We start from the raw sequence: 9,848 nt of genomic DNA, 5'->3' as shown, positions 1-9,848 counted from the left end.
AGCCACACTGGGTCTGCCCCCGCTCACTGCGCGTGTAGCCTCCCTGCCCACACTGCTCGGGCTCTAGGTTGTTCCGCCGGGAACAATCCGAGGCTGGCCCTGGGTTGCATGTACCTCCCAGGTCCAAGCCGCTCAGGTTCAGGCACTCGGATAGTCCTCAGAGGCGCAGACTCAGTTGGGCCTGAGTATTGTGCTCTTCCCAGGTCCGAGCAGCTCAAGTGATGAGGTGTTTGGCGAGCACCAATGCTGCGACTTATCGCCTCCCCGCCACTCGGTTATCTGGGCGCAAAACCGGCGCACCTTCTTAAGCAGATGTTAACCGTCCAGACCCCCAAGAAGTTTTAGTTAGCAAAGAAGCCTGCTTACAGTTTTATAGATAATGTCTCTCTGGGGCTGTGATTGCCCCCTTCCGGCTCTGGCTGCCTATCACCGGAGGGGGAAGGTCTGCAGCCGGCTATCTCTGTTCAATTCTTTGTTCCGTGCGCGGGCCTGGCGGTCTTAGGTTGGGGCTGGCTTTTCGCGTAGTAGATATCCCACAGTCTGGTTTGTTAACCCAAATTATTTCGCTCAGATAGTGCTCAGGGTATTCAGGCCAGATTCTTACTCTAAGCGATGCAGCCCGCGCTGCGCCTCCCTGCCCAGCCCCCGCTTGTTAATCGAGACGGAATATCTTATATGAAAAGTCACCACTTTCATCCATAGACTGTCCTCTCAAAATTGTTCTTTGTAAACACACACAAAAAAGTACAGATAAAGGGTCTAAAAGGAAATATAAAACATGACATAGAAGTTACCTCTAATTGGTAGAGCAAAAATGGGTGTTATTATATTTATGTCTTAAAACTTCTGGAGTACTTGCATGCTGCTTTTAAAATTATTTGGACATTAATATATGTACATTGCTTTAAAAATTATAAAAAAAATACAATAAATTAATTACTAAGACAATTAAGCAAAAAAAAATGGTAATTATGTGATGTGATATGGGTATTAGCTAAAGCTATGGTGACAGTCATTTTGTAATATATAGGGTGGACAACAGGCTGTCGACCTTAAACTTACACAATGGTATGTGTCAATTATATCTCCATGAAACTAGAAAATAATTTTATTTATAAAACCAGGAAGCTGGATGGATTTGGCCAGCAGGTTACAACGTTGACCCCCGTATAAAATACTATGTTCCAAGTACAGAGTTACAAACTATTCAAGCTTGAGGAAAGAAGAAGATGGAAAAAAAGAGAACCTATATGATGAGCATTGTTTGTAACAGAAATGAGCAACGTTCACAATAACAACAGGCAACATAATGTCCACTGATGAATGAATGAATAAACTGTGGCATATTCATTCAATTTATACATTGTTGTGTGTTCTGTAATTTACAACAAATGAAAATGGAAGAACTGGATTCCATGCACCAACACAAGTGAATTTAACAAACAATTCTGAGCAACAAAGGCAATTGGTAAAATATATACAGTATAATACAATTCTTATAGAATCTAAAAACATGCTAAATAATTCTACATATCTTTAGGGATGCATAAATATGTATTAAAAGTGCAAATTATGCATTTTCACTTTAGAGTTTTTAAAATTTTTAAAATTAATATTAAAAAACTATTATGACAACTTCAGGGGTGATGGAGGTAGGAATGAGATCAAAGAGGAGTTTCATATTTTAAATAGCATACAGGATAAATATTAATATTAAAATAAAATGAAACAGAGACCTAGTTTGAAGATTCTCCAGGCAGACAAAACCAGCAAGCAAAATTTAGTTTATTTCATGAATATGAGCAAAAATTATTTCTTGTATATATGTCTGATAATCATAAATGAAACTTAAGTCACCTTTTTAAATAAAATGACATAATCACTTTTAACCAATCCCCTGCCATCTGGAAATCCCCACTGTAATAACCAGTCATTTTGGAAGTTAAATAGCTTTCTCACTTTCACTTTATAAGCCATCCCAGAACATGGTGCCTCTGAACTTCTTACCAGTTTCAGGTCTGAAGCATCCCTGTTCATGAAAGTTTATTTCTCACTCAATAAAAGATTCATATAAAGTAAAGCTCTCTGAATTTTCTCCTAACATCAGTGTACAAATATTTTATGAGTGAGGAAATGTAAGGAAAAGTAAAGAAAATAAATTCGATAGTCAACAGATGAGATGTCCTCACAAGTTTGAAAGATTTCTGGAGTGGAAATGCTGGATAAAGGGAGCTAGAAGTATAAGAGATGGAAGTTAGAAGTCAGTTGCCAATATTGAGTGCAGGGATGTAAGATTTAGGGTGGTAACAAAATCTGTAATAGATCCACAAAGTGGATGGCTGTAATGTGGAGAAAAAGATCATTACTATTGAGGAGGTCACAAAGCTATAATACAAGGGCCACTGTGTAGGGAAATCCTCTCCCTGGAATTTGATCAGACTGATAACAGAGTGATAATGGGGAAGAGGACTGTCGTCCAGTTTTAGTGTATTCATAGGTATAGTCTGTCAGTTTGTGCTGACAGCAAAAAGCAGGGGCAACAGGGTACAGTCTGATTTTAAGATCTGTGTTTTTGGTTTAATTGTTTTTGTTTTGTCTTAATAAAAAAAGAAGAGAAAAAAAATTGAAAGCAAATGAAGAGCAAGGAGGGCACAAACACCTGCTGGTCTAGGCACATGGTGGGGGAATGGGGGGAATTTTACTTGATGATACTCCAAAGAAAGCAATACTCCAAGGGTGTAGCTAATTTCAATTCTATCTAGATCATGAAGACAATGTCCAGAAAAGGGACTGAGGCTTGTTAAAGGCAGTTGCTGTTGACTTTGTCCACCGAACGTGCAACAGCTCACATGTGCGGGAAGGTGTGGGGAACTGGAATGGGATGGAAATCATGTGGTTTGATCATATACTCAGCAGTATATATACCGGGATACTGAAGAATGACCTGGGAAACTTGGGCTTCTAACAGCACTGTGAAGCATGATGGTGCTAGCCCTGGCCGTGTCTATAGGAAGGGAAATAACTGATTTAAGTTAAACACCCTGGTAAGTAGTGAAAAAAGATAAGCTTTGTCAGCTTAGAATTCATTTTTTTCTGCTTTCCTCAGCTCTTCTGTGATCATTCTTCAACACCCAGTTCTCAGATCAACCCACTTCCTCCTTGTACACTGATTCAACTATCACTGTGGTATCTCTTCTGTTTCTCTATGAAATTGAGATGGTCTTTTAAATCTTGGTTTTCCTTTTGAATCCCTGACAATACCTAGCAAAGTGCTGGATGCACAGTGAATGTTTAATAAATATTTGATGGATTGGGCCACAAATTTCATTTGTCTAGGTTATAACCAGCACTCGGGCACTCAAGATATGGTTGTAAATTGGAAGGCTAAGGACCCCAGCTTTTATTACAAACTTTTTCATGTTTAAAAGAAAATCTTGGTTTGCAAAGATTTAGCCATTACTCTTGCTTCCTTCTCACCTCTTCACAATCTAAGATTTATAAAAACAGAAGTAGTTGCTGTGGAGACAATTGCTGGGCCCTAGAGGAGCTATTTGAGAATAAAAGCAAAAACTGCTATAATATTCAATAGCAAGACTTTACATTAATCTTTTTGCCTTTAATGATAAAACTGAAAATAAAATACAGAAAAAAATGTCAGATACTGTGAACTCACTTTCTTTGTTGCAGAGTTGATAATCTGAGCCATACCAGTAGACGCTACCCCTCGTTAAGATACTGAAATCATTCCACACTGGTTACAAAATAGCCATTATCCCTGGACCTGCCCTGAGACCCTCCCAATGGCTCTAGCTTCCCATGGCTTGCCCCTGTATCCTCCCCATTTTGTCCTAATCCAGCAACTGAAGGTTAATATCCAGTTAAGCATAGGCTTAGTTAGCACTGCGACTGTAGCGGACACACCAGTTGTTCAACATGGTGAATTTATCAACTGTTAAAGATAGTGAATATCATATCTGACTATATTTGTCAGGTGTTACAAACAAGAGTCCTATATACATGATTTATGTGGTCTTCCTAGGATTTCACATTCTTCTAAAATTGTCAATTAACATTTAAAACTTTAGTGACATCAAGGGATAATCCAAATCTTTAGCTCCTCCCCCTAAAATTGGAAATCCTGGCAACACTGGGCTTTCATTTGAAGAAATTCACAGAGCAGAGTATGAGTGCCCCCTTTAAATGCTGCACACACTCTCTACTCACCAGGCTTCATCAGATTCCATTGTTTACCCTGTACTGTACTTTTTCATGTAACTAGCTCCCCCTGTGGATGTTTAGCTATCTGTGCCCTGCTCCACAATAATCCCAAATCAGATTCCCTGGGGCTGGGTTTGGTTCTAGACTTTATGGGTCATTTGGTACAACACCAGCTCAGTGGGGGTACACTCCTGCTCTGCCTCCTCCCTCTTCCAGGTTCCTTTTGCATCTACCAATTGTAACAGCAACTCACTTCCCTTCTAATTCAGGATGGCATATCCAGACTTTGCAGACAAGAAAACCCTGTCTATGGCGACTACATTCCTAAATAGTTGCAGAAAAGATCTAGAATTGAGGAGAAGTGTACACTCTAGTCTAGATGTTTACCACCAATAAAAGATAGGGATGAAAATTTGTGATCTCTGCTATATACCTATTTTCTCAGTAAGTGAAAAATTAATATCTGTGGGAAAAACTGCTGCCAACAATTATGCTGCTATATTTGGGGAGAAAGAGGTCTATCAGGTACAGGTCCAGGGCTTCCACCTGCTCACCTACAATTTCCTCCCTTAACTGTGACTGCTATCTACCAGTGTGTGAATTATCAGCTGCAGCTAATGATAAACCATAGGGAATATATGAACACTAAATTTATTCAGAAGCCTTGCCTCAGTTTTCTATTCTGCATAACATACCACCCAAAACTTGGTGGCTTAAAATAAGTTGTTGTTTTGTTCATGATTCTGGCACTCAGCAATGTGGGACGGTCTGGCTGGGGTCACTCATGCCCTTGTAGTCACCTGGCAGCTCAACTCTGATCTGAGATGGCTCCTCCCATACGTCTGACAGGGGAGCATCTGGGTTCTCTCCCACATGGTGGACCCAGCTTCTCGACATAGTGGACTCAGAGCAGCATTCCAAGAGGGGTTGAACGGAAGCTTCAGAGTTCTCATAACATCACTTCCACTACATTCTACTAGCCAAAGCAAGTCATGAAACCAGTCCAGGCTCTAACCATCAGGAAATAGTCCCCAGTTTCTCATAGAAAGAGCTACAAATCATAGGCTATGGATTCAGGAATGAGAGGAGTATCAATATTACTGTTTTCTGTGCAAACAACCTGCCATATTCCTGTAGCTAGAAGGGATGAAGGCTTGGGTTCCACAATAACAGAAGAGAGGAATTATGATTTAAAAAAAAAAAAAAAACCCTTTCAAATATACTGGGATCATATACATTAGAAAGTCCCTAGTGAGATGGAGAATGGAAAGATGACGAAGCTTCTGAAGTTGAGTCCTGATTTGGAATTTATCAAAGAAATTATAAAGGTGGGTAGAAAAGAGGGGTGGGAATAAAGGGCAGGTAGTGAGGGCAGGAGGATTTGACAGGAAGAATCCCAATGGGAGAACCTGTTTCTTGAAACAAATGTCAACCAGCTGCCACAGTGGAACCCAACCTCATTCCTTCTGTCTCTCTTTCAAAGCCTAGGCTGTGTTTTCCGATCAACCCACCCTCTTTCCTCTCATTCTCAAGTGTAGGATCTCTGCATCTCAGATCTGATTACTATGGTATTATCCAAACAACAACTCCAGATTTTCCTCTTTTGGTATGTCTTGTGTGGCACACCTGCTTGGCTTATTTTTTTTTTTTAATATTTTTACTTCTTTCTGAATAAGTAAAGTATGTTCATATTACAAAATTCAAAAAGTACAAAAGTTACACGGACAAAAACCAGAGCCAGAGAAGCAATTTGTTCCTAAAAAATGGCAGAGCCTGGATTTGAATGCAGGCTGGCGTGGCACCCATGCTTTTGACCATGGACGGCACTGCTGAGTTATAAAATCAGGGCTTCTCATCAGTTCTGCTCACAGAGAAGTTAGAAATTACATTTTCCTCCATCAAAACTAATAAATCGACCTTGATTAGTGAGAGCGAAGTACATACTTGCACTCCTCTTGGCTGAATCAATAAAGAACAAGAAGACTTACAAGTAGTCAGCATTGTCCCTGTAACAGAAATATGAAGACACCAAACACTACTTGTAAGAAAACATGATGTATTAATTTTGGCAACACTTGTACACCATGTCATGCCAATAAAGACAAGGGAATTGAAAGCAGAAATTGAAAGCTGGATGTGACCCGCTTCTATCAGCATCTCTGGAGTCAGTATGAGATGTGGGAGGAGAGGAGACCTTTGGGAGGTGGGTGATTAGCTCCAGGGACAAAGGAAGGTCCTCTGGCTTCTCTCCCCATGTTTAACTAACCTTCTTACTTGAAAACCACCTTGGAGGAGAGACCTCTGCCATTTTTCTTCAGCATCTCACTGACGAAAAGAGACATAGGAAGAGCCCGCCCCTCCGGGATCACGCCCCCGGAAGTGCAGTGGGCCCACGCGTAGGGTCTCCGGAAGCAGTCGATAGTCACTGGTTTCACGGCATGTGAGTCAGCACGTGGCTGAGTTCTTCGCCCCCAGGAATCTGGAGCCGCAGGCCTCTGTCACTGAGGCGGTGTTGTCCCTGACTATCACCGACCCATTCGTTGCAGTCGGCGAGAGTGCCGCCCCGCCGCCCTCCCCCAGCGGCCCCTCGGAGGTTCATCTGCTCCTTCACCAACTGCAGTGCCGATTACAACAAGGCTTGGAAGCTAGACGCGCACCTACACGAGTACTGGGAGCAGGGGGCGGGGAAGAGACCCTGTTTGTGACTATAAAGAAAGCTGGGTGCAGAAGAATTGATGCTTTTGAACTGTGGTGTTGGAGAAGACTCTGGAGAGTCCCTTGGACTGAAAGGAGATCCAACCAGTCTATACTAAAGGAGATCAGCAGTCCTGGGTGTTCATTGGAAGGACTGATGTTGAAGCTGAAACTCCAATACTTTGGCCACCTGATGCTGGCCGAAGAGCCGACTCATTTGAAAAGACCCTGATGTTGGGAGAGATTGAGGGCAGGAGAAGGGGACAACAGAGGATGAGATGGTTGAATGGCGTCACCGACTCGATGGACATGAGTCTGGATGAACTCCAGGAGTTGGTGATGACAGGGAGGCCTGGTGTGCTACGGTTCATGGGGTCACAAAGAGTCGGACATGACTGAGCAACTGAACTGAATTGACCTGATGAAGGGTGTGGCAAGGCCTTGGTCAGGGACTACAGTCTCAGCTGCCACGCCCTGGTTCACACCCTTGAAAAGTCCTTTGTATAGCTAGCGGCTGTCATCAGAAATTCAACAGAAAATAAAACTTGGAGAAACATTTTGACCACAAACATGTAAAACCAGCAAAAACAATATGCATGTAGTTTCAAAGGTTGTGAGAAGACCTTTAGGAAACATCAGCAACTGAAAATCCACCAGTGCCAGCACACCAACGAGCCGCTGTTCAAGTGTGCCCGTGAGGGATGTGGAAAACACTTTTCCTCCCCCAGCAGTCTGAAGTGGCACAGGAAGGTCCACGAGGGCTATATCTGTCGAAAAGAATGTTCTTTTGTGGCAAAAACATGGACAGAGCTTCTAAAACAAGTGAGAGAGACCCCTAAAGAGGACATAATGTGTGGCGCCTGCCAGAAGAACGTTTAAGTGCAAGGACTTCCTGAAGCAGCACATGAGGATGCACGCCCCCGAGCAGAACTTGTGCCGGTGTCCATGGGAAGACTGTGGCCACACCTACACCACTGTGGTCACCCTGCAGAGCCATATTCTCTCCTTCCACGAGGAATGGCGCCCTTTCATGTGTGAGCACACTGGTTGTGGCAAGACCTTTGTCATGAAGCAGAGCCTCAGCAGGCATGCCGTTGTGTGTGACCCTGACAAGAAGAAAATCAAAGTGAGGCCATCTAGTGAGAAGGGGAGCCTGGCCTCTACACTCAGTGGGTACTCCCCTCCTAAGAGGACACAGGGCCTGGCTGTGCCAGGCCCAGAAACGGGGAGCTGATGAGCTGCGTGGAAGGCCACACACTTTCCATGTCGCCATGCTGACTGCAGCTGTACACGGGACTGTGCTGTGTGGAGGTCCACAGACCAGCCAGCTCGGTTCTCTCCCAGAAGCACTTGTTTGTTAAAGTCACTGGGGCAGGACACCAGATGTCCCATCTTTCTCGTCTTTCCCATTTCAGAGTGTCTCCTCTCGGGGTGCCCCGAGGTGCTGTCCCTCCTTTTTGCTCTAGGGAGGAAGAACACACATCACAACCTTGCCCCCTCTGATGGGCAGTGACCTAGATGAGAAGGTTGCAATTCTAGAAATGGTCTGGACGAATCTATTACATGTCTCCTCCTAGAAGAGGAAACAAAAGGCTAGTGTAAAACCAATACCTCTGGTTCTTTCTGGTGTTAATGCTTATCTAATACCCATAAAGGCCAGCATTCTTGAATTGCTATATAAGGGATTTGCTAAGTCAAATCATATAGACCTGGTTAAGCTAATGGAAACCTGTATAATAACCAGGTGGTTATATGAACTCCATGTAACTAGGCCAATGCGCTAAAGGCTTGATAGTTTTAAATCCTCTGTCATGGCACCAGAGAGGCTGTTTTTGACCCAGATCACCCGTTCACAAAAAGTGCAGAGTGGTGGGTTTGGGCACTGGCAGGGCCCCCTTTTCCCCCCAGGTTGTCAGCCCAGTGCTATTCCCAACTGTCCTTCACAGAGTCATTGAAGTGGTTGGAAAAAGACAGACATGTGGTTCTAGAGATTCTGGGTGGGCTGGACTGGGATCAGGGCCTGGGTCACTCTAGCCTGGAGGTAGGGCTGAAAACCACTGGAGTAAATGCTGCCTTTATTGGCTGCTAAGCTGTGTAACTCCAAAAGCCAAATCCTCCAGACTTATCCTGGGACAGTAAACTGACACTTTCTAGAAGAATTTGGCTTGAATGCTTCTCATAAGCATTTATAAAGAGGAATCATTTTAAAAAGATGAACCCATAGTTTCTCGTTTTCCTATTTAAATGTTAGACCCTCTACAGTCTGTGAAGTAGAATAGTATATAGCCCTTAAGTTAGGAAGTAGTGTTCTCACATGGTGAAATACTTACATTATGGTGGAAAAAAGCTGTATACATTTTGCATTTTGAAAACCCAGTTAGAAAGCTGCTACCAAGACTGGACAGAATTATTAGTTACTTTTCTCTGCCTTTATGTTTTCCAGGTTTTCTACAGGTGTATTTATAAGATCAGAAAACAAAAAGGCACAAGCAGTCACTCAGGCCTGTTTTCACTTACCATTTTGTTCTAGGGCTCGTCCGCACTCTTTCCTTTACTGTAATCTGGACTTGATATGATTTTTTAATCCACTGTGGTATCTGTTTACTCTTTGTGTCCAAATCATGTTGTCCAATATTTGAAGAAAAATTAGTTGCTTGGTCAGGGTGGGTCCCAGGTTGAAAAGAGTGAGATCTGGGGCTGGTCTTTGAGGCCTGTGTTTTATCACACGTTCATCCTAAGGTCTACACTGATACAGGCCCTCCTGTCTGCCTGGTATTAATGGTTTCACACTCCAGTTAAATAGAGGACACAGACACAAGGTGAAATACCACTATTTTAGTTGCCGAGTAAGAGTACCTGGACAGGGAATGCTTCCATTTATCATTACCATTGTTTGATGAAAGAACAAAAGAATGGTCCTTTAAAGAGAACCAGGT

The 9,848-nt window shown here is 42.9% G+C and overlaps 1 pseudogene; it reads left to right on the top strand.

Annotated features, from left to right (window-relative positions):
* The first annotated feature begins 7,329 nt into the window (after window positions 1–7,329).
* Window positions 7,330–8,296, top strand: LOC147366262 (transcription factor IIIA pseudogene; annotated as a pseudogene).
* The last annotated feature ends 1,552 nt before the right edge of the window (window positions 8,297–9,848 follow it).

Source organism: Bos grunniens, chromosome 9, assembly GCF_055505025.1.
Source record: "Bos grunniens cultivar Pamir isolate PY7600 chromosome 9, Bosgru_T2T1.0, whole genome shotgun sequence".
Lineage (NCBI taxonomy): Eukaryota > Metazoa > Chordata > Mammalia > Artiodactyla > Bovidae > Bos > Bos grunniens.
Note: the sequence above shows the minus strand (reverse complement) of the source record. Positions and strands in the feature narration are given on the sequence as shown.